A 23,978-nucleotide genomic window follows, 5' to 3' on the forward strand; every position below is an offset into this window, starting at 1 on the left:
AATCTGTCGTAAAGTCCAAGACTAGTTGTTTCGTGTTATTCCCTTCCACTTGTAAAGAATTCGATCTCGAGTTTTCAAAGGTAGTACTGAAATAGATCCGCCACGTTAAACGTTTTGGAAATTTTCATTTCGTTTGGGAGGTCAAGAGTATAAGCATTGTCATTATTCTTCTGAATGATTCGGAATGGATCAATCTTCTTGGCGTCAAGTTTTTTCTGTCCTCCACTACGTTTTTTGTGTAAATACACCATAATTTAGTTACTGACATTGAAGGACTTGAAACACCTATGTTTATCAGCTGTAGCTGCAATACTGTTGTGAGAACCTGTGGGAAGGACAATAAGATCAACTGTATGCGCTGGGACTTTCCTGCAAACGGTGACATCTTTATGGAGCTATAGACAGCATTGTTGTAAACAAATTCTACTTGGACAAGAGCAAGATCCCAAGCAGTTTTCTTATTACTACAGATGCAGCGCAGAAGATTGCCAAGCGTGTGGTTCACCACTTCAGTTTGTCCATCAGTTTGGGAATGGGCAGCACTACTGTATCGAAGTTCAATTCTAAAACGTTTCCATAAAGTCACCCAGAAGTGAGCTAGAAACTTCACATCTCTGTCAGAAGTAATGATCTTAGGGACACCATGTAAGCGAACAATCTCCTGGAAAAATAGTTTTTGTAACGACCCGGAAATCGGACCGCTACCGGCGCTAGGATTCAGATCGGCTTAAGGCCGCTGGGACCCGTAGCAAGCCTTCTATACCTGCTATACACCTGATGACATCCCATACATGATCATACATTTTCAAAAAAATGTAAAAACTATCCATATTCCAAGCCTGACATGTGCATGCATTAAAATCATAAACATAAAACCTCGACTAGAGCCCTCATCAAATACTCTAGTGGGTTATCATAACATACATCAAGCTTGGACTATCATTTTTCATCATAAAAACATTTCATTAAAAGATCATGTAGAAGAAATTAACATTACTATTCGGGCCAAGCACAATACTACCATAAAATATTCTCTACATTACATTGCATAAAATCATTTTACAATACATGTCCACTCTAACTATTACACTTAACTCGACTTCAACCTTGAAGACTCCCCGGTCTATCCTGAACCTGCAAGCCTGGGGGTTAAGGGAAAGGGGGTGAGCTAAAAAGCCTAGTGAGCAGAACAAAAATAACATATTCATAAATCATGCTTACATGGAATGCATCACAACACATACAATTCACATCACGGATGGATTTGTCACCACTAACCCTCTACATATCCAATGTGTCTGGCCCTCGACGGAGCTCCGCAGGACTTCCTCTTAAACATCACACAATGCCAGGACGCGTGGACATGAGCAGCCCTAGACTTTCGTGAATCATACATAATAAATGCCAGGACGCGTGGACATGGACAGCCTTGGACTTTCATTAATCATCATATCATATTGAGGGCTAATGGATCATCTAACATCCGTCCACATCAACAACATAGAATGCAATGCACCATATTCGTGATACTCTAATGCAACAATATGAAATATATCATGGCATTCATGATGCATGCACATGCTCAAAACTTTATTGTTTTTTAAAACATAGTTCAGTTCTACTTACCTCTGGCCGACTCTGAACAGACTCTGAAGCAGCTATCTCACTGCTGAGGTCCTCGATTCCTCGGGTCCGAACCTACACAAGTGGACTCAAATGAAGGACCAAACATACACCAAAATTACTCTAAACAACTCCCCAAAAACCCCCCAAAACATCCTAAACTAATCATAGAAAACATGCAAAGGAAGACTGAACAGGGCACTTTCGGCGGCAGATTCGGCGGCCGAAAGTCCCTCCAGAGCCGAAACTCAGCCACTTTCGGCGGCACCTTCGGCGGCCGAATGTGGTTCCAGAGCCGAAACTCATGCATGTTCGGCGGCACCTTCGGCGGCCGAAACTCCATTCCAAAGCCGAAAGTCCAACTTTCGGGGGCAGGGTTCGGCAGCCAAAACATGCCACCATAGGCAGGTTCGGCGGCCGGAAGTGCCTTCGGCTGCCGAACCTGAGTTCTTCCAAAGTGGCAGAACTCAGCCTCTTCATGCACATTTTGCCTCCCAAACCTTCTAAACATGCACTTAGCTATTCTACAACATGCATACCCACATACATAAGCATATAGGGGTTTCAAACTAACCTAAACCCCAACACCAACACATATAGCAACTCATACAACATACATTATCGATAAACTCAACATTAACCCTAACAACAATCAACTAACTTAAACATGCATTTCTACCCCATAACCCCTTATAAAACTTGTTTAAAACATAGGATAAGCTAAAGATCTACTCTTTCCTCTTGAAGATCGAGAGGGGAGGCGACCTGAACTTGGAGAAATGGAGGAAGAGAGCTCCGGGGTCTTCAAGCTTCAAATCTTGATCTTAGCTCCAAAAATCTTCAAAACCAAGTTAAATAACTTGTAAAAACATAAGAGACTTGAAGGAAGGACTCAAGATCGAGAAGGGAGGACGGAGACTCACCTTGGCCGGAAATGGGCTCGCCCATTTCGGACAGGGGACCCCTTTATAAGTGGCTGGCCAGGCCACTTTCGGGGGCCTAACGTGCCTCCGCATGCATCCCATGTTCGGCGGCCGAACCTGAGCTCTTCTTTCATTCTCTTTCTTTTCTTTTCTTTTCTTTTCTTTTCTTTAAAACTTTAACTCAAAATTACCCATCAAGAACATGAAAAACATTTTATAAAAACATATTTTACCTTACTAGAGAGTTCCGACATCCGAAGTTCCGCCGCAGAGCAGGAATTCCGATGCCGGAGTCTAGCCGGGTATTACAGTTTTGCCACATGAGAAGTATCATTAGTTTTCTTGCAAGGAATGAAATGCACCATTTTGGAGAACCTGTCAACAACAGTAAAAATGGAATCAGATCCACGTTGAGTACATAGAAGATCAAGAATAAAATTCATAAACAAGTCCTCCTAAGGATGTGCTGGAATAGGCTATAAGCTTATATTATGCAAATGTCCCTTCTGAAATTGACAAATTGGGCACTTTTAGACCATTCGACCTGTATCCATTTTTAATTGTGGCCAGTAAAAACGCTCCTCCAACCTAACAATAGTATTATCACGCCCCAAATGTCCACTCAAACCTCCTTCATAGACCTCTCGAATTAGTTTTTCCTATAAAGAAAATTGAGGAATGCATAACTTGTTCTCCTTAAAAAGAAAGCCATCATATATCAAGAACCCATCAGGCTGGTGAGTCTGGACTCTAACCCATATATTAGCAAAGTCATCATCTGTAGCATACAAATCATTCAGGAATTCAAAACCTACAACCTCCTGATTCACTGTAATTAACAGAGTAGCCCTCCTACTCAAAGCATCTGCCATCTTATTACTATAGCCAACCTTATATTTTATGACATAATGAAAGGCTCCAAAGTAAGCTGCCCATCGAGCATACATCTTATTCACATGTTTTTGAGTTTAAAAATGGATTAAAGATTGATGATCTGTGTGAATAATAAACTCTTGCCCATCAGATACTGCTCTCAAGTTTTAAAAGCCCAGAATATTGCATATAACTCTTGCTCATAAGTGGACCACTTCTTCCTAACTTCATTCAATTTCTCACTAAAGAAAGCAATAGGCCTTTTAGACTGTGACAACACTCCATCAATCCCAATTCTTCAAGCATCACATTCAATCTCAAATAATTTATCAAAATTAGATAGAGCAAGAATAGAACCAGAAATAAGCTTATCTGTAATCTCTTCAAAACTATTGTTGGCAGTGTCAGTCCAAGCAAATTTTTGCACACTCTCTTTCTTCAAGCAATCTATGATAGGAGCACCGATGCTGCTGAAATTTCTGATACAATGTCGATAGAATGTAGCAAGGCCATGAAAGCTGCGAACTTCAAAAATAGTTTTGGGGATGGACCAATTTCATATTGCTTTTACTTTCTTCTCATCAACATGTATCCCTCCTGCACTAACAACAAATTCCAGGAACAGAACGCGCTCTGTCATATAAATGCACTTCTTAAGATTAATAATCACCTCACTTTCTTGCAAGGCTATTATGACTTGACGGAGATGCTGTAAATATTCTTCTTTGCTGCGACTAAAAATTAAGATGTCATCAAAATAAACAACCACAAATTTGCGTAAAAAAGGATGCAAAACCTAGTTTATGAGTAGCATAAAAGTGCTAGGTGCATTCATCAAATCAAAGGGCATAACCAATCACTCATACAAGCCTTCCATAGTCTTGATGGCGGTCTTCCATTCATCTCCCTCCTTGATCCGAACTTGGTGATAGCCGCTTTTGAGGTTGATTTTAGAAAAGACTTTAGACCGGGATAGTTGATCCAGCAGTTACTTTTAAATACATCAATATATCTAATGAGGAAAATGAAATCAATATATCTAATGAGGAAAATGAGGTTGAACATCAAAATGATAATGAAGATATTGATGAGATCCAAGAAAAACTTCATCTCAATGTAGATCAAGGGGTAAATGAACCTTCTGATGAAATGATATTGGAAAACTGTATAATATGATTTTAATGTTAGATAAAGGGTGGAAGAAAACAAATTGGATTTGGGGATGAATCATATTCAAAATCTATGAAACAAATATAACCATCTAAATTATATAGACTATTTATAAGTATGAGATAGGCCTCTCATATTAATAAAAGAAACAAACCACGCTTATAAGTATGAGATAGGCCATCCCATATTACTAAAAGAAACAAAACCATTTCTCTGACGTAAACATCTAATTGCATCCTTATGCAGGTAGACTTGTTCCCCATATATTCTTAAATAATCATTTTTTGCAGTTATTAACTTTAAAATCAATTATCAAATAATACAACAAAGCAAATAGAATAACAAACAGGAAACATAAGTGATCCCTTACTTAGGGTATGAGTCCATCCAAAAGAAGAATGAGATCATCCAAAAGAAGAATGAGATCACCACATATCAATATGCATATTACAAGAATCCTAAAACCATAAACAAGCAAATAAAGAACTACGCAGAAATTTTTTTAAAAAAATACTAAATAGTATGAGTTTAAACCTATGATCCATAAATAAAAACTAGACTAATGAACTCAATAGCTCATTATCATTAAAATCCATTATATATATGAGGCTTTTGTTAAAAAGTTGGATAGTGACCACAAACACTCCTTTGCTTCTTCTTTATTTTTGAAAATCTACAACGAAGAGCTTCCCCAACCAAGAGATACATCAATGTATCAACAATAATTCTCACTAGTTCTCACAGTTGTTGCCACCAATGAACCACTTTCTCACTTCAGCTAGTCAATCCTTGCTGAATTCTGATTAGAGGTATTATTATGTCAATTTCCTCTCAAGCTTAAATTTTGATCCACAAATTAAACACCTGCAGTTACTTTTAAGAGATACATCAACAATAATTCTCACTAGTTCTCACAGTTGTTGCCACCAATGAACCCCTTTCTCACTTCAGCTAGTCAATCCCTGCTGAATTCTGGTTAGGGGTATTATTATGTCAATTTCCTCTCAAGCTTAAATTTTGATTCACAAATTAAACACCAGTAGTAACTTTTAAAAGATACATCAACAGTAATTCTCACTAGTTCTCACTAGTTCTCACAGTTATTGCCACCAATGAACCCCTTACTCACTTCAACTACTCGATCCCTGCTGAATTCTGGTTGCATTGATGTATCTCTTAAAAGTAACTGCTGGTGTTTAATTTGTGGATCAAAATTTCAAGCTTGAGTTTCAATGATGATAATGAGTTATTGAGTTTATTAGTCTAGTTTTTATTTATGGATCATAGGTTTAAACTCATACTATTTAGTATTTTTTAAAAAAAATTTCTGACTAATTCTTTAAGTGCTTGTTTATGGTTTTAGGATTCTTGTAACATGCATATTGATATGTGGTGATCTCATTCTTCTTTTGGATAGACTTATATTTATTGGCTTTTTAATTTGTCATCCTTCTTTAATTCTAATTCTTGGACCTATTAGGCTTCCCTAAGTAAGGGATAACTGATGTTTCATGTTTGCTACTCTATTTGCTTTGTTTTATTATTTGATAATTGATTTTAAAGTTAATAATTGCAAAAAATGATTATTTAAGAATACATGGGGAACAAATCTATCTCCATAAGGTGTTGGATGTGTTTGCCTTCTGCTGAGTCATGGTGAAGATCCGTGCTGGAGCTGACGGACCCTCACCCCTGAAACCCGCTGAAGAAGAGGCTGCCCCTCTTACTCTGCCTCTGCCACTAGCCTGAGTCGCGACTGGAGCTGCTGGCTGAGCCACACTACCAGAAGCTGTCTGCTGAGACTGTGCCATAGAAGCTACTCTAGGACACTCCCGTGCCATGTGTCCCTCCTGCCCACATCTGAAGCAGGCTGTCGTCCCAACTTGACATACTCCCTTGTGCGGCTTCCCACACTTCATACAAGCTATAATACCTGCACCCGAGCTCGAGCCACTTCCTAATCCCAAACTTGACTTGATCTTGCTCCAGAACTTGTTCTTCTTGGACTTCCGGGAGCCTCTGTCCCATTTCTTACTGCCTGAACTCAGAGAAGAAGGGTCTAACCTACCCCCTCCTGGGGTCTTGGAACCAGAAGGCTGTGCCACTGACTGCTTGACTTTCCCTTCGATGATAGCACTAGCCTCCATCCTCCGAGCCATATCCACTATGGTATGGAAACTCTCCCTCTCTACTGACTGAATCAAGGAGGAATACTTGGAATGGAGCCTCATGATATACCTCCTTGACTTCCTCTGATCTGTGTCCAGATTCTGCCCAGCATACGACAACAGCTCCAAGAATCTGTCTGTATATTAGGCCTATCTCATACTTATAAGTAGTCTATATAATTTATATGGTTATATTTTCTTATTGATTTATATTCAAATTATTATTGATATATTTATAGTGTAATTTTATTTTGTTTTATTAAAAATTTGTCTATCACTCATTTATTGAAAAAAATTTTTTTACTAGAAATTTCATTTTCTTTTAAATTTCTTGTTGATTTATTTAAACTAATATTTTTCAAAGCTTTTAAAAAGAATTTATATAAAATTTCTTTAAAAAATATGTTTTAATGTTTCAACTCTGTGCAAGTGGCCTTGCCAATTAATAAAGATATGCATCAGAGTGTATTTTCCTTTTATATGAATATATTAAAATAGTTATATATCAGAGTGCAGTTCCCTTTTATATGAAAATAATTTTATATATATATATATATATATATATATATATATATATATATATAACTATTTTAGTGTACATATATATATAATATTTAGAAATTTAATCACTTAATATTAATATGTAGACATGGAAAGTAGTCTTACTTGCAACATCAATTTCATTTGTTTTAAGTTTATGCAGAAATAAACTTTATTTCATCATTTTTGAAAATGTAAGAATCTCACATATAATGGGAAATATGTAAATAATTAATTAAATTAATAAAAATTGAAGATGCAAACTTTACGGCTAGGCAAGTAATTAATAGTTAGTTTAAATTTCTTTTTGACTATAGAAATTGAAAATAAAGAAATTAAAACAATAAATGTGTGCTGAAAAAGGAAATAATGATGTAAGCGGCTTCGTGACTTGCATGATACAATTAGGACTGAATTATTTTAAAAAATTTGAAAAGCTTCATGCAGAGCTAAACTAAAACGTAAAAAGGGAGAGTGGAGGGAGAAGGAAAAAGATCATAAATTGGAGGTACAACAAAAGAAGGGCACTAGGCTCTTAGAGAGTGAAAGAGGCAAATGGGACTTTCCTCTGGAATTGAACTTTTATGGAAAAATGGGCTCGGTGAGGACTGAATGATTTCAAAAAATTTAAGCGCAGTTTGGTCTTACTGAAATATACTAAAAAGGATCGTATTACTACTGAAATATATTAAAGAGGATCATAAATACGATGTACAACAAAGGAAGGGCATTAACGCTTAGAGAGCCAAAGAGGCAAATGGGACCCTCCTCTGGAATTGAACTTTTTTGGAAAAATGGAAATTTAGTACTTTATTTTATTTTAAATTCTACTTTTCTTAGTAATATATTTTAACTTATTAATTCATTCACTACTTTGTTAAAAACAAAATTATTATAAAGATTTGCAAATGTAATAATTTGCAAATAATTAAACACTTTAATGTTGTTGATTATTTTATAAATTTTCACAAACTATGGGAACACACTTTTAAACTTATCAAAATAAAACCATTCGAGAAATTATGATTTTTTTAAAAAATTAAAAGAGAAAATAATTATTTTTATGTATGATGTCATTTATTTCATTGATATTTTAATTAATATGAATCGACAGTTAATTAAATATTTTTAGGCGTTTCAACCAAGAGTTTTAAGTGCTCAGAGGTATTTTTATTGAACACTCACCTAATTTCTTCAAGAAAATGGAAAGAAGAAGAAGCAGCAGCAAGAGGTAAGAAAATGGAAAGAAGAAGAAGCAGCAGCAAGAGATATTTCTATTTAATAGCAGTAATGATAATAATTATTATAATAATTAAAAATTAATTAACTCTTTTTTTATTAAATGTCACATATTTTATTGAAATATACAACTGTTAATGCCACATAAAAAAGTCAGCACGCAGCACACCATAGGTCAACCACGTACATCTGCATATGGTGTGCTGCGTGCTGACTTTTTTATGTGGCATTAACAGTTGTATATTTCAATAAAATATGTGGCATTTAATAAAAAAAGAGTTAATTAATTTTTAATTATTATAATAATTATTATCATTACTGCTATTAAATAGAAATACCTCTTGATGCTGGTTCTTCTTTCTATTTTCTTACCTATTGCTGCTGCTGCTTCTTCTTCTTTCCATTTTCTTGAAGAAATTAGCTCAGTGTTCAATAAAAATACCTCTTCTTCTTCTTTCCATTTTCTTGAAGAAATTAGCTCAGTGTTCAATAAAAATACCTCTGAGCACTTAAAAGCTCTTGGTTGAAACGCCTAAAAATATTTAATTCACTGTCGATTTATATTAATTAAAATATTAATGAAATAAATGACATCATACATAAAAATAATTATTTTCTCTTTTAATTTAAAAAAAAATCATAATTTCTCGAATGGTTTTATTTTGATAAGTTTAAAAGTGTGTTCCTATAGTTTGTGAAAATTTATAAAATAATCAACAACATTAAAGTGTTTAATTATTTGCAAATTATTACATTAGCAAATTTTTATCATAATTTTGTTTTTAACAAAGTTGTGAATGAATTAATAAGTTAAAATATATTAATGAGAAAAGTAGAATTTAAAATAAAATAAAGTACTAAATGTCCATTTTTCCAAAAAAGTCCAATTCCAGAGGAGGGCTCCATTTGCCTCTTTCGCTCTCTAAGCGTCAATGCCCTTCCTTTGTTGTACATCATATTTATGATCCTCTTTAATATATTTCAGTAGTAATACGATCCTTTTAGTATATTTCAGTAAGACCAAACTGCGCTTAAATTTTTTGAAATCATTCAGTCCTCATTGAGCCCATTTTTCCATAAAACTCCAATTCCAGAGGAAAGTCCCATTTGCCTCTTTCACTCTCTAAGAGCCCAGTGCCCTTCTTTTGTTGTACCTCCAATTTACAATCCTTTTCCTTCTCCCTCCACTCTCCCTTTTTACGATTCAGTTTAGCTCTGCATAAAGCTTTTCAATTTTTTTGAAATAATTCAGTCCTAATTGTATCATGCAAGTCACGAAGCCGCTTACATCATCATCTCCTTTTTCCGCACACATTTATTGTTTTAATTTCTTTATTTTCAATTTCTATAGTCAAAAAGAGATTTAAACTAACTATTAATTACTTGCCTAGCTGTCTTCAATTTTTAGCAATTTAATTAATTATTTACATCTTTGCACCAATTAAATTGTATAATATTTTCCATTATATGTGAGATTCTTACATTTTAAAAAATGATAGAAATAAAGTTTATCTCTGCATAAACTTAAAACAAATGAAATTGATGTTGCCTGTAAGATTACTTTCCATGTCTATATATTAATATTAAGTTATTAAATTTCTAAATATTATATATATATATATAATTATTTTTATATAAAAAGAAAATGCACTCTGATATATAACTATTTTAATATATTTATATATAAAAGGAAAATGCACTCTGATGCATACCTTTATTAATTGACAAGGGCACTTGCATAGAGTTGAAACATTAAAATATTTTTTTTAAGAAATTTTATATAAATTCTTTTTAAAAGCTTTGAAAAATATTAGTTTAAATAAATCAACAAGAAATTTAAAAGAAAATGAAATTTCTAGTAAAAAAAATTTTTTGAATAAATGAGTGATAGACAAATTTTTAATAAAATAAAATTACATTATAAATATATCAATAATAATTTGAATATAAATCAATAAGAAAATATAATCATCTAAATTATATAGACTACTTATAAGTATGAGATAGGCCTCTCATATTAATAAAAGAAATAAACTATGCTTATAAGTATGAGATAGGCCATCTCATATTACTAAAAGAAACAAACCATTTCTCTGACGTAAACATTCAATTGCATCCTTATAGAGGTAGATTTATTCCCCATATATTCTTAAATAATCATTTTTTGCAGAGTTGAAACATTAAAACATATTTTTTAAAAGAAATTTTATATAAATTCTTTTTAAAAGCTTTGAAAAATATTAGTTTAAATAAATCAACAAGAAATTTAAAAAAAAATAAAAATTCTAGTAAAAAAAATTTTTTAAATAAAAGAGTGATAGACAAATTTTTAATAAAACAAAATAAAATTACACTATAAATATATCAATAATAATTTGAATATAAATCAATCAAAAGAATATAACCATATAAATTATATAGACTACTTATAAGTATGAGATAGGCCTCTCATATTAATAAAAGAAACAAACCATGCTTATAAGTATGAGATAGGCCACCCCATATTACTAAAAGAAACAAACCATTTCTCTAACGTAAACATTCAATTGCATCCTTATGGAGGTAGACTTGTTCCCCATATATTCTTAAATAATCATTTTTTGCAGTTATTAACATTAAAATTAATTATCAAATAATGCAACAAAGCAAATAGAGTAGCAAACAGGAAACATAAGTTATCCCTTACTTAGGGAAGCCTAATAAGTCCAATAATTAGAATTAAAGAAGGACGACAAATTAAAAGGCCAATAAATATGAGTCCATCCAAAAGAATGAGATCACCACATATCAATATGCATATTACAAGAATCCTAAAACCATAAACAAGCAATTAAAGAACTAGTCAGAAATTTTTTTAAAAAAATACTAAATAGTATGAGTTTAAACCTATGATCCATAAATAAAAACTAGACTAATGAACTCAATAACTCATTATCATCATTGAAATCCATTATATATATGAGGATTTTGTTAAAAAGTTGGATAGCAACCACAAACACTCCTTTGCTTCTGCTTTATTTTTGAAAATCTACAACAAAGAGCTTTCCCAACCAAGAGATACTGTAGGGAAATCTCGAGATTATTGCAACCCAAAGGCGCAGCGGAAAAATAAAATTTCTTTGATTTCCTTTGCCAAAATCCGAGTGCATCGTTTAATTCACAAGAAGGATATGAAACTAACCTGTTAATCTCGTCGAGAAGATACAATGTTGGACTGATGGTGCTGCTTTTTCAAACGAACACCCTCTATGATATCCACACGAACGTCTTCTATTCTTCTAGAGTGCTAGCTCTCTCAAAGATAGATAGATTATGTGCTCCACAATCTCCAGCCTTTTAGACTGAGTTTTCTCAAAAATATCATCTCCTAAATTCATAGAAGGAGTATTTATATGTTTCAGTCTTTTGTTTTCCCACAACTCCTTTTCCTAAAAGGAGTTGTGTTCATCCCACAACTCCTTTTCCTAAAAAGAGTTGTGTTCATCCCACAACTCCTTTTCCTAAAAAGAGTTGTGTTCATCCCACTATCACAATCTATCTGTAACAGTTACAGATAGACTGCAGATCTTTCAAATATTATTATCTCATAATAATAAATTAATAATAATAATAATAACACTTATTATTATTAATTATATTAATAATAACACTTATTATTATTAATTATATTAATGATTAATAATAATAACACTTTATTATTATTAATTATATTAATGGGCTTTGGGCTTTTAGACCATTAATATGACATAACACATCAACAACATTTTTTTGTGTGTGACCCAATAGGCTCATATTAATTGGCAATAGGCACAGTCCTACAAGGCCCATAAGTCATAAGTGGCCTCTAGCAAGACATTATGACTACCCAACTAATATGAGGATCAATAGTCCAATAAATAGAACATGTATTAATTCCTTTGTCACACGATATCTAGTTTGAACATAAGTCATGGTCAATGTCAAACTTATAATGTTCAAACTTATGATTTCTCGATCTCTAAGTAGACTGATAAATTCAAATGATATTGATTACACTATCAATTAATTTGAGCACGGCCATATATTTCTTAGTCTCACTTATCGAGGGGCCCATAAGATATATCTCTCAAAGAGAGGGACAAATCCTATCTTAATTGTTCATTATCCTCTACATAATTTCTATTATGCTCAATCATAACCTTTATGATTGTCCCATTAAAGACAATGTTTGGTTATGTCAAAACATAATAGTCCTCATGTTGGAAACTATGACAATCTCAAGTCAAAGGATTAAGACATAACTACTTTGAGATTCACTTATGACAATAACCCATGTAGTGATTTCAATGCGGGTCTATCCAATACTTTATTCTCTAACAAGTATCTATGATTATTGAATTATATCAATATATACATAATCATCTCATGATTATTAATCAATAATCATACTAGTTATATTTTATTATTATCAACATAATAATAAACAACCAGGGATGATAATCATTATTATGTAACATGCAAACTAATAATAATGATAAAAACCTCTTTTATTAATAACCAAACGACATACCAAAAAGGCCCAAGATAATGACCTAGGGCATATACACTAAGAGATACATCAATACATCAACAATAGTTCCCACAGTTGTTGCCACCAAAGAACCCCTTTCTCACTCCAACTAGTCTATCTCTGCTGAATTCTGGTTAGAGGTATTGTTATGTCAATTTCCTCTCAAGCTTGAAATTTTGATCCACAAATTAAACACCAGCAGTTACTTTTAAGAGATACATCAATGCATCAACAGTAATTCTCACAGTTGTTGCATTGATGTATCTCTTAAAAGTAACTGCTGGTTTTTAATTTGTGGATCAAAATTTCAAGCTTGAGAGGAAATTGACATAACAATACCTCTAACTAGAATTCAGCAGAGATAGACTAGTTGGAGTGAGAAAGGGGTTATTTGGTGGCAACAACTGTGGAAACTACTGTTGATGCATTGATGTATCTCTTAAAAGTAACTGCTGGTGTTTAATTTGTGGATAAAAATTTCAAGCTTGAGATGAAATTGACATAACAATACCTCTAACCAGAATTCAGCAGAGATAGACTAGTTAAAGTGAGAAAGGGATTCTTTGGTGGCAACAACTGTGAGAATTACTGTTGATGCATGATGTATCTCTTAGTTGGGGAAGCTCTTCGTTGTAGATTTTCAAAAATAAAGCAGAAGCAAAGGAGTGTTTGTGGTTGCTATTCAACTTTTTAACAAAAGCCTCATATATATATATGATAGATTTCAATGATGATAATGAGCTATTGAGTTCATTAGTCTAGTTTTTATTTATGGATCATAGGTTTAAACTCATACTATTTAGTATTTTTTTTAAAAAATTTCTAACTAGTTCTTTAATTGCTTGTTTATGGTTTTAGCATTCTTGTAACATACATATTGATATATGGTGATCTCATTCTTCTTTTGGATGATCTCATTCTTCTTTTGGATGGACTCATACCCTAAGTAAGCGATCACTTATGTTTCCTGCTTGCTACTCTATTTCCTTTGTTGTATTATTTGATAATTGAATTTAAAGTTAATAACTGCAAAAAATGATTATTTAAGAATATATGGGGAACAAGCTAGTCTATCTGCATAAGGATGCAATTGGATGTTTACGTCAGAGAAGTTGTTTGTTTCTTTTAGCAATATGGGATGTCCTATCTCATACTTATAAGCATGGTTTGTTTCTTTTATTAATATGAGAGGCCTATCTCATATTTATAAATAGTCTATATAATTTAGATTGTTATATTTGTTTCATAGATTTTAGTTTCATAGATTTTGAATATGATTCATCCCCAAAACCAATTTGGTTTCTTCCACCCTTTATCTAACATTAAAATCATATTATACAGTTTTCCAATATCATTTCATCAGAAAGTTCATTTTCCCCTTGATCTACATTGAGATGAAGTTCTTCTTGGATCTCATCAATATCTTCATTATCATTTTGATATTCAACCTCATTTTCCTCATTAGATATATTGATGTATTTAAAACTAACTGTTGGTGTTTAATTTGTGGATCAAAATTTCAAGCTTGAGAGGAAATTGACATAACAATACCTCTAACCAGAATTCAGCAGAGATAGACTAGTTGAAGTGAGAAAGTGGTTCATTGGTGGCAACAACTGTGAGAACTAGTGAGAATTACTATTGATGCATTGGTGTATCTCTTAAAAGTAACTGCTGGTGTTTAATTTGCGGATCAAAATTTCAAGCTTGAGAGGAAATTGACATAATAATACCTCTCACCAGAATTCAGCAGAGATAGACTAGTTGAAGTGAGAAAGGGGTTCTTTGGTACCAACAACTGTGAGAACTTGAGAGGAAATTGACATAACAATACCTCTAACCAGAATTCAGCAGAGATAGACTAGTTGAAGTGAGAAAGGGGTTCATTGGTGGCAACAACTGTGAGAATTAGTGAGAATTACTGTTGATGCATTGGTGTATCTCTTAAAAGTAACTGCTGGTGTTTAATTTGCGGATCAAAATTTCAAGCTTGAGAGGAAATTGACATAACAATACCTCTAACCAGAATTCAGCAGAGATAGACTAGTTGAAGTGAGAAAGGGGTTCTTTGGTGACAACAACTGTGAGAACTAGTGAGAATTACTGTTGATGCATTGATATATCTCTTGGTTGGGAAAGCTCTTCGTTGTAGATTTTCAAAAATAAAGCAGAAGCAAAGGAGTGTTTGTGGTTGCTATCCAACTTTTTAACAAAAGCCTCATATATATAATGGATTTCAATGATGATAATGAGCTATTGAGTTCATTAGTCTAGTTTTTATTTATGGATCATTGGTTTAAACTCATACTATTTAGTATTTTTTTAAAAAAATTTCTGACTAGTTCTTTAATTGCTTGTTTATGGTTTTAGGATTCTTGTAACATGCATATTGATATGTGGTGATCTCATTCTTCTTTTGGATGGACTCATACTCTAAGTAAGGGATCACTTATGTTTCCTGTTTGCTACTCTATTTGCTTTGTTGTATTTTTTGATAATTGATTTTAAAGTTAATAACTGCAAAAAATGATTATTTAAGAATATATGGGGAACAAGTCTACCTGCATAAGGATGCAATTGGATGTTTACGTCAGAGAAATTGTTTGTTTCTTTTAGTAATATGGGATGGCCTATCTCATACTTATAAGCATGGTTTATTTCTTTTATTAATATGAGAGGTCTATCTCATACTTATAAATAGTCTATATAATTTAGATGGTTATATTTGTTTAATAGATTTTAGTTTCATAGATTTTGAATATGATTCATCCCCAAAACCAATATTTTTTTTTCCACACTTTATCTAACATTAAAATCATATTATACTGTTTTCCAATATCATTTCATCAGAAGGTTCATTTTCCCCTTGATCTACATTGAGATGAAGTTCTTCTTGGATCTCATCAATATCTTCATTATCATTTTGATGTTCAACCTCATTTTCCTCATTATCATTTTGATGTTCAATCTTATTTTTCTTATTAGATATATTGATCCCATTTTCCTCATTAGATATATTGATATATTTAAAACTAATTGCTGGTGTTTAATTTGTGGATCAAAATTTCAAGTTTGAGAGGAAATTGACATAACAATACCTCTAACCAGAATTCAGCAGAGATAGACTAGTTGAAGTGAGAAAGGGGTTCATTGGTAGCAACAACTGTGAGAACTAGTGAGAATTACTGTTGATGCATTGGTGTATTTCTTAAAAATAATTGCTGGTGTTTAATTTGCGGATCAAAATTTCAAGCTTGAGAGGAAATTGACATAACAATACCTCTAACCAGAATTCAGCAAAGATAGACTAGTTGGAGTGAGAAAGGGATTCTTTGGTGGCAACAACTGTGGGAACTACTATTGATGCATTGATGTATCTCTTAAAAGTAATTGCTGGTGTTTAATTTGTGGATAAAAATTTCAAGCTTGAGAGGAAATTGACATAACAATATCTATAACCAGAATTCAGCAGAGATAGACTAGTTGAAGTGAGAAAGGGGTTCTTTGGTGGCAAGAACTGTGAGAACTAGTGAGAATTATTGTTGATGCATTGATTGTATCTCTTGGTTGGGAAAGCTCTTCGATGTAGATTTTCAAAAATAAAGCAGAAGCAAAAGAGTGTTTGTGGTTGCTATCCAACTTTTTAACAAAAGCCTCATATATATAATGGATTTCAATGATGATAATGAGTTATTGAGTTCATTAGTCTAGTTTTTATTTATGGATCATAAGTTTAAACTCATACTATTTAGTATTTTTTAAAAAAATTTCTGACTAGTTCTTTAATTGCTTGTTTATGGTTTTAGGATTCTTGTAACATGCAAATTGATATGTGGTGATCTCATTCTTCTTTTGGATGGACTCATATTTATTAGCTTTTTAATTTGTCATCCTTCTTTAATTCTAATTCTTGGACCCATTAGGCTTCCCTAAATAAGGGATAACTTATGTTTCCTGTTTGCTACTCTATTTGCTTTGTTGTATTATTTGATAATTAATTTTAAAGTTAATAACTGCAAAAAATGATTATTTAAGAATATATGGGGAATAAATCTACCTCTATAAGGATGCAATTGAATGTTTACGTCAGAGAAATGATTTGTTTCTTTTAGTAATATGGGATGGTCTATCTCATACTTATAAGCATAGTTTATTTCTTTTATTAATATGAGAGGCCTATCTCATACTTATAAGTAGTCTATATAATTTAGATGGTTATATTTTCTTATTGATTTATATTCAAATTATTATTGATATATTTATAATGTAATTTTATTTTGTTTTATTAAAAATTTGTCTATCACTCATTTATTCAAAAATTTTTTTTTACTAGAAATTTCATTTTCTTTTAAATTTCTTGTTGATTTATTTAAACTAATATTTTTCAAAGCTTTTAAAAAGAATTTATATAAATTTTCTTTAAAAAAATATTTTAATGTTTCAACTCTATGCAAGTGCCCTTGTCAATTAATAAAGGTATGCATCAGAGTGCATTTTCTTTTTATATATAAATATATTAAAATAGTTATATATCAGAGTGCAATTTCTTTTTATATGAAATTAATTATATATATATATATATATATATATATATATATAATATTTAGAAATTTAATAACTTAATATTAATATATAGACATGGAAAGTAATCTTACAGGCAACATCAATTTCATTTGTTTTAAGTTTATGCAGAGATAAACTTTATTTCATCATTTTTTAAAATGTAAGAATCTCACATATAATGGAAAATATTATACAATTTAATTGGTGCAAAGATGTAAATAATTAATTAAATTGCTAAAAATTGAAGACAGCTAGGCAAGTAATTAATAGTTAGTTCAAATCTCTTTTTGACTATAGAAATTGAAAATAAAGAAATTAAAACAATAAATGTGTGCGGAAAAAGGAGATGATGATGTAAGCGGCTTCGTGACTTGCATGATACAATTAGGACTGAATTATTTCAAAAAATTTGAAAAGCTTTATGCAGGAAAAGGATCGTAAATTGAAGGTACAACAAAAGAAGAGCACTGGGCTCTTAGAGAGTGAAAGAGGCAAATGGGACTTTCCTCTGGAATTGGACTTTTATGGTTCGCTGAAAACTGAATGATTTCAAAAAATTTAAGCGCAGTTTGGTCTTATTGAAATATACTAAAAGGATCGTATTACTACTGAAATATATTAAAAATGATCATAAATACGATGTATAACAAAGGAAGGGCATTGACGCTTAGAGAGCGAAAGAGGCAAATGGAGCCCTCCTCTGGAATTGAACTTTTTTGGAAAAATGGACATTTAGTACTTTATTTTATTTTAAATTCTACTTTTCTCAGTAATATATTTTAACTTATTAAGTCATTCACTACTTTGTTAAAAACAAAATTATGATAAAGATTTGCTAATGTAATAATTTGCAAATAATTAAACACTTTAATGTTATTGATTATTTTATAAATTTTCACAAACTATGGGAACACACTTTTAAACTTATCAAAATAAAACCATTCGAGAAATTATGATTTTTTAAAAAAATTAAAAGAGAAAATAATTATTTTTATGTATGATGTCATTTATTTCATTGATATTTTAATTAATATGAATCGACAGTGGATTAAATGCACAGAGGTATTTTTATTGAACACTGAGCTAATTTCTTAAAGAAAATGGAAAGAAGAAGAAGAGGTAAGAAAATGGAAAGAAGAAGAAGAGGTAAGCAAGAGGTATTTCTATTTAATAGCAGTAATGATAATAATTATTATAATAATTAAAAATTAACTCTTTTTTTTATTGCATGCTACATATTTTATTGAAATATAAAACTGTTAATGCAAATTGCCCATGACTATATAGAATATGAGTATGTAAAATATAACTTAATATTCATGGCATTTATAAAAATATAATTAAAGTAGCTTATTTTTAAATAAAAATATAATTTAAAGCGTTGAAAGGAATATTGAACACAAAATCAATTTAATTCTGATATGCATTATCTGTATTTCAGCTAAACATTGCCAAGAAATCAATGGACTAGTATGTATTACTAAACTTGAAATAAAAGTTGAAAAATATGCATTGCTAGCTAGTCAGGAAATTAACATTGAAAAATATTGTTTTAAATAAATAAATTAAATTTTATTTGAAAGAATTTAAAATGAAATTATTTTTTAATATACTAACTATGTAATAGGTACATAACTAGCTCAATACAAGATGTTTCTTCTCTTAGTCTGTTAAGGGAAGACGTTGGTTAAAGATCAATGATGCGTTTCTTGTGTTTGTTTAGAAAAATGCAAATCAGTATGCTCATGCATTTTTTAGACAACTATTTCTTTATCAATTTTGGATGCTGAGAATTTCACTTTTCCGGCTATACTTTTGAATGTTGTAACTCATGATTTAGTAATATAGGCTCTACTTTTATTATTAAAAAGAAAAAAAACTAATTACAAGGTATCAATTCTGTTTACATTATTTTTATAAGAAAAAGGTTGGAAGAATTAGTATATGGACTGATGAGAAAAAGAAAATGTAAAGTCTAAAGCTGAAGATATGGACATTATAGAGCTACAACTATATATGATTTTGGGCAAAAACAAATTTTATGATTCAATGCAATACCAATCCAAAAGTAATTTTGATTTGGAAGCACATATGATTTAAAACAATTTTAATTTAATTATAGTTTTATCCGGCCTGATTTGAATTTTTTTAACTACAATATTACACTATAAAAAAATTATGAAATAATGATTAAAATTTTAGTCGCTAAATGGTAAAAATTGGTCATAAATAATGACCGATTGGCGACCACAAAAGAGTGGTCGGTGTTTGACCTATCGCTAATTATTTAGTACTCAAAATCATTTTGATCTCTATTTAATGAGTAATTAGCGATCAAATATTGGTCATTTCCCCACGCGACATTCCTCTTTCCATTCATCGTCCTCCGTTCTCCTGGTTGTTCTAGCAGTGTAACTATCTGCCTCGTCATTTTCTATCAACTCCCTCACCCTTCTTCCATGAACTCTAGCTTCCGGTTCTTCTTCTTCACCGGCTCTTCTGCCTCTTTCTCCGATTTCTTTGCTGTTTGTTTGAGGATGGTTAAAGGTAGGCTGGGGTTCATTGGTTCGAGGCTCTTCTACCACCGGCAACACGTTTACTGGGGTACTGAGGCCCCTCTGTTGCATCATCTGCCCCAGCCAGTGGGCGGTGTTTTGTAAATGGATGGCCATGGCTTATAGGTCCTGGTTAGATAAAGTAGCTCTGGGCACATTCTCCGCCAAGCTCGGCGAGGGATTAAAAGGGGTTGGTGGTTGGCTGTTGGGGTTGTGGGGCTGGAGAAAGAGAACTGTTGCCCCTCCTGGGTAGAGCTCTGGTCGTTGGGGGTATTAGGAATGTTGTTTTCGTTATGATTGGCCATTGTGGATCTCAGTGGGTGTTTTTGAGAATGGAACTCCGGCGATGAAAAGATCTCCTTCGTTTCCCACAGACGACGCCAATTGATAATCCAGAGAAAATAGAGTTTATAATGGTTGGATAAGCTTGGTCTGAGAGGAGGGAGCTCCTCTCCTTTTATTATTTTCTTTTGCCGGCTAGTGAAGTCTAGCGGCCTTGCCACTATTGGACCACTATTGGACCACCTATCTCTGTCATGCGGATACGTACGTACTGAAATATCAGCTACTCCATGCTAAACGGCCATTTAATTCCCTCCTGGCACGCGTGTAACACATCTGCCTGACGTATGGGCCGACTGCCCCTTATCACATTGGAATTCAGAGCCGAGCTAGGTGTGAGAAGACTGAGGCCCACAAGAGGCCCGACCTTGAGGCTAGGTGGTCCAAGCCGGCTCGTTGATGAGGTCCTTTGACCCTTGGATCAGAGTCGCCGTCATGGGCTAGGCCTTATATCGGAACGGTGAAGCCCAGCGATCATCAAAAGCAAATTATTTTTATACAAACTTCATAAATTTGGTAAAAATTTATATTAAAGTAAGAATTATTTCAAAACAAAATATAAACATTTATATAGTTAAAATGTAACTAAATAGGTGCATATATAGAAATCTTATATAGTTATTTAATGAAATATTTATGGTGTGTTCATAAAAATGCAGCAGATGATAATAAAAATAAATAATACTAGATCTATTTCGCTGGTTCGATGGTCATCAATAGATGCACTATGCAGATGCACGTGGTTGACCTATGGTGTGCTGCGTGCTGACTTTTTTATTATAGTAAGTTTCTTGGTCATTATTTATTTTAAACAATTTTTTTGTTAAAAAGTTAATATTGTATTATATTTTATAAATATCATCTTATAAAAGCTACTATATAAATTCTTAAAACATTAAAATAAAACTTTATTATTTTGTTTGCAATTTGAAGAAAATATATTTTATGCTTTTTCCTAATTTGACATTATTATTATTTATAAAGAATATATCTATTTCATCTCATTTCTTTTTAATTTTTATATAAAATACTTACTTTTAGTTTTAAATGCTAAATATATTAAGTGATAATGTTTCTTTTATAATTTATGTTAATGATTAGTAAAAAAATAAAAGTGTAATTTTATTTAATTTATTTATTTACATATTTCAAATGGTATTGGAGCTACTACAATGTTAGTGCAAATAATACTATATTTTATTTATCCAGTACGAACACCAAAAAATGATCCAACCCATGAGCCCTCTGTTGAGATCAATATATCTAATGAGGAAAATGAGGTTGAACATCAAAATGATAATGAGGAAAATGAGGTTGAACATCAAAATGATAATGAGGAAAATGAGGTTGAACATCAAAATGATAATGAAGATATTGATGAGATCCAAGAAGAAATTCATCTCAATGTAGATCAAGGGGAAAATGAACCTTCTGATGAGATGATATTGGAAGAACTGTATAATATGATTTTCATGTACAAATACACAAAGAATGAGAGAGAAACTAAATGTGTATAGTGATGCACTCCCCAAAACCAATTTGTTTTCTTCCACCCTTTATCTAACATCTATGATCCTTATCTAAGGATAGCTCGCTCTTTTTATTTTTATTTTTATTTTTATTTGATGTGAATGAGAATACGTTAAAACTCAAATACGTAGTCAAATAAACAGAAGAGATGTCTAACGCAACAACATTTACTAAAAGAAAGGGTAAAAAAAAAACAAAAAGAAACATGAAAAGTTATTGAGGCAAGACGCAGCCTTAAGTTTGTGGATTGAGATCTAAACTGTTCTGTAATTCCTAGCATATAAGATACACATTTTGAAGAATGATTTAGAAGAAAAAGAACAATAATTTAATGGGGCTGATATTGCTCTCAAAGAAAAATATAACTTAAGTCCTTCAGTTCAGAAAGGACATATTTCTTTGCAAGTTTAAAAAGACACTAAAATTAAGTATGGTCAGGAAATATTTTTGGCATGAAAGGATCAATTTCAATATAGAACCTCCAATCGGTTTAACTTACTTACAACTGAAGAAAGCTCAACTAATTGTGGTTACAAGACTAATCTGTACCTTCACTAGCTAGGATATACCAAATTTGTATTTGTAAATTAACAAAGATGATGATGAGGGGTAAACCACTAAGCAAGCCAAATAGATTTCCTTTTCAAAGCAGTTTCCATTGGTAGAAGAGACTATTGTAAAATTTATAATATAATGAACTAGTAATGCAACAATAAATTGTGCATCTCTGTTCGTATCAACAAAGACTAAGAAAATCTGCTACTATAATGGAACATAGATTTTGAATCTTAATAGCAACTAAAATCATATTTGAGCAACAACAACATAAACTTTCATGTCAATATATCAACAGACTACTTATCAAAATAGGGTAAAAACACAATTTAAAGCAACAAGTAGAACAAAGCCACAATACATAGAAAGCATAGCATGTGTAGAGAAAGCATAAAGGTTAAGAAGGAGACAGGCTTACAACAGGAACAAATAATTAAAATAAGGCAGCAGTCTTGCTTGCCCTCTGTGACTGACCTGTAGCGCCATGAACAGTCTGAACAGTGGTGGGTGAAATTATCTCATCAGGGTAGGTGTGTTTTTCCTGCCTTTCTCATCTTCTGGTCCGGGGAGATTTAGAAGATCACGGCAGGGCTGGTATTTGTGGAAAAGCAACACAGTTATCAACATCCATTGAATTTCAGCTATCCCTACTGACAAAATCACTAACAACTTTAATCTTTGTAGAGATTTTAGCGAATTTTTAGTGTTCACTAATAAAAACTTAAAAAGAAACTCGTATAGGCAATTTTTATATGAAAGCTTGAGTTGGTTATCATGTCAAAAACCTTTACTGAAATTCTACTAGAAATTAAGCAAAAGGGACTGTATTTAAACAAAATCAAAGTGACAGTTTCTACAGTTTCCAAGTTTTCACCATAAAGTCACATAACTTACACCACAGCATGAATTACAAATAGATTTTCTCTACTTGTATATGCCTCATCAAGAACCCTAATATAAAATAAACATATATTGCTAAGAGTACTTTTATGATGCCAGCCCACATTTGTCATTAAGGCAACGAGAATATACTTGCAGAAAGGTATACCTTAAGTGGAATTGAAGCCTGTCCAGAGAGAATAATGCATAAATAATAATCAGAGCTTCAAAATAAAATCGAGATCGCAAAGCACCATCTCCTTGTTTGGCTCTAGCACGCCAGCCATTCGAGATGAGGCACAGCAATTCCTTGCTCCTATCTAGCACAGCAACTCCAAAACTGTCTAATACCGAGGAGCCGTCGACTAAAAATCAACGCGCAAGACCCATGGATTCTGAAAATTACCACCCAAGATCACTTTGACTTTAATTTCGATAAGGTCAGCACGCATTGGTTTCGTGGGGCTTT

At 32.2% G+C, this 23,978-nt stretch overlaps 1 long non-coding RNA gene across 3 annotated transcripts; it reads right to left on the reverse strand.

Moving 5' to 3' along the window:
• Positions 1-978: 978 nt before the first annotated feature.
• LOC110607507 lies at positions 979-23,978 on the reverse strand. 3 transcript variants are annotated; one of them, XR_002486730.2, is made up of 3 exons: positions 23,679-23,978; positions 23,105-23,221; positions 979-1,142 (listed from the first exon to the last, which is right to left on the reverse strand). It is a non-coding gene; the product is annotated as an uncharacterized LOC110607507 (long non-coding RNA). The 3 variants fall into 3 exon arrangements; XR_002486731.2 differs by lacking the exon at positions 979-1,142 and adding an exon at positions 1,639-1,698; XR_002486729.2 differs by lacking the exon at positions 979-1,142 and having other exon boundaries at positions 22,868-23,221.

This window comes from Manihot esculenta, chromosome 16, assembly GCF_001659605.2.
Source record: "Manihot esculenta cultivar AM560-2 chromosome 16, M.esculenta_v8, whole genome shotgun sequence".
Lineage (NCBI taxonomy): Eukaryota > Viridiplantae > Streptophyta > Magnoliopsida > Malpighiales > Euphorbiaceae > Manihot > Manihot esculenta.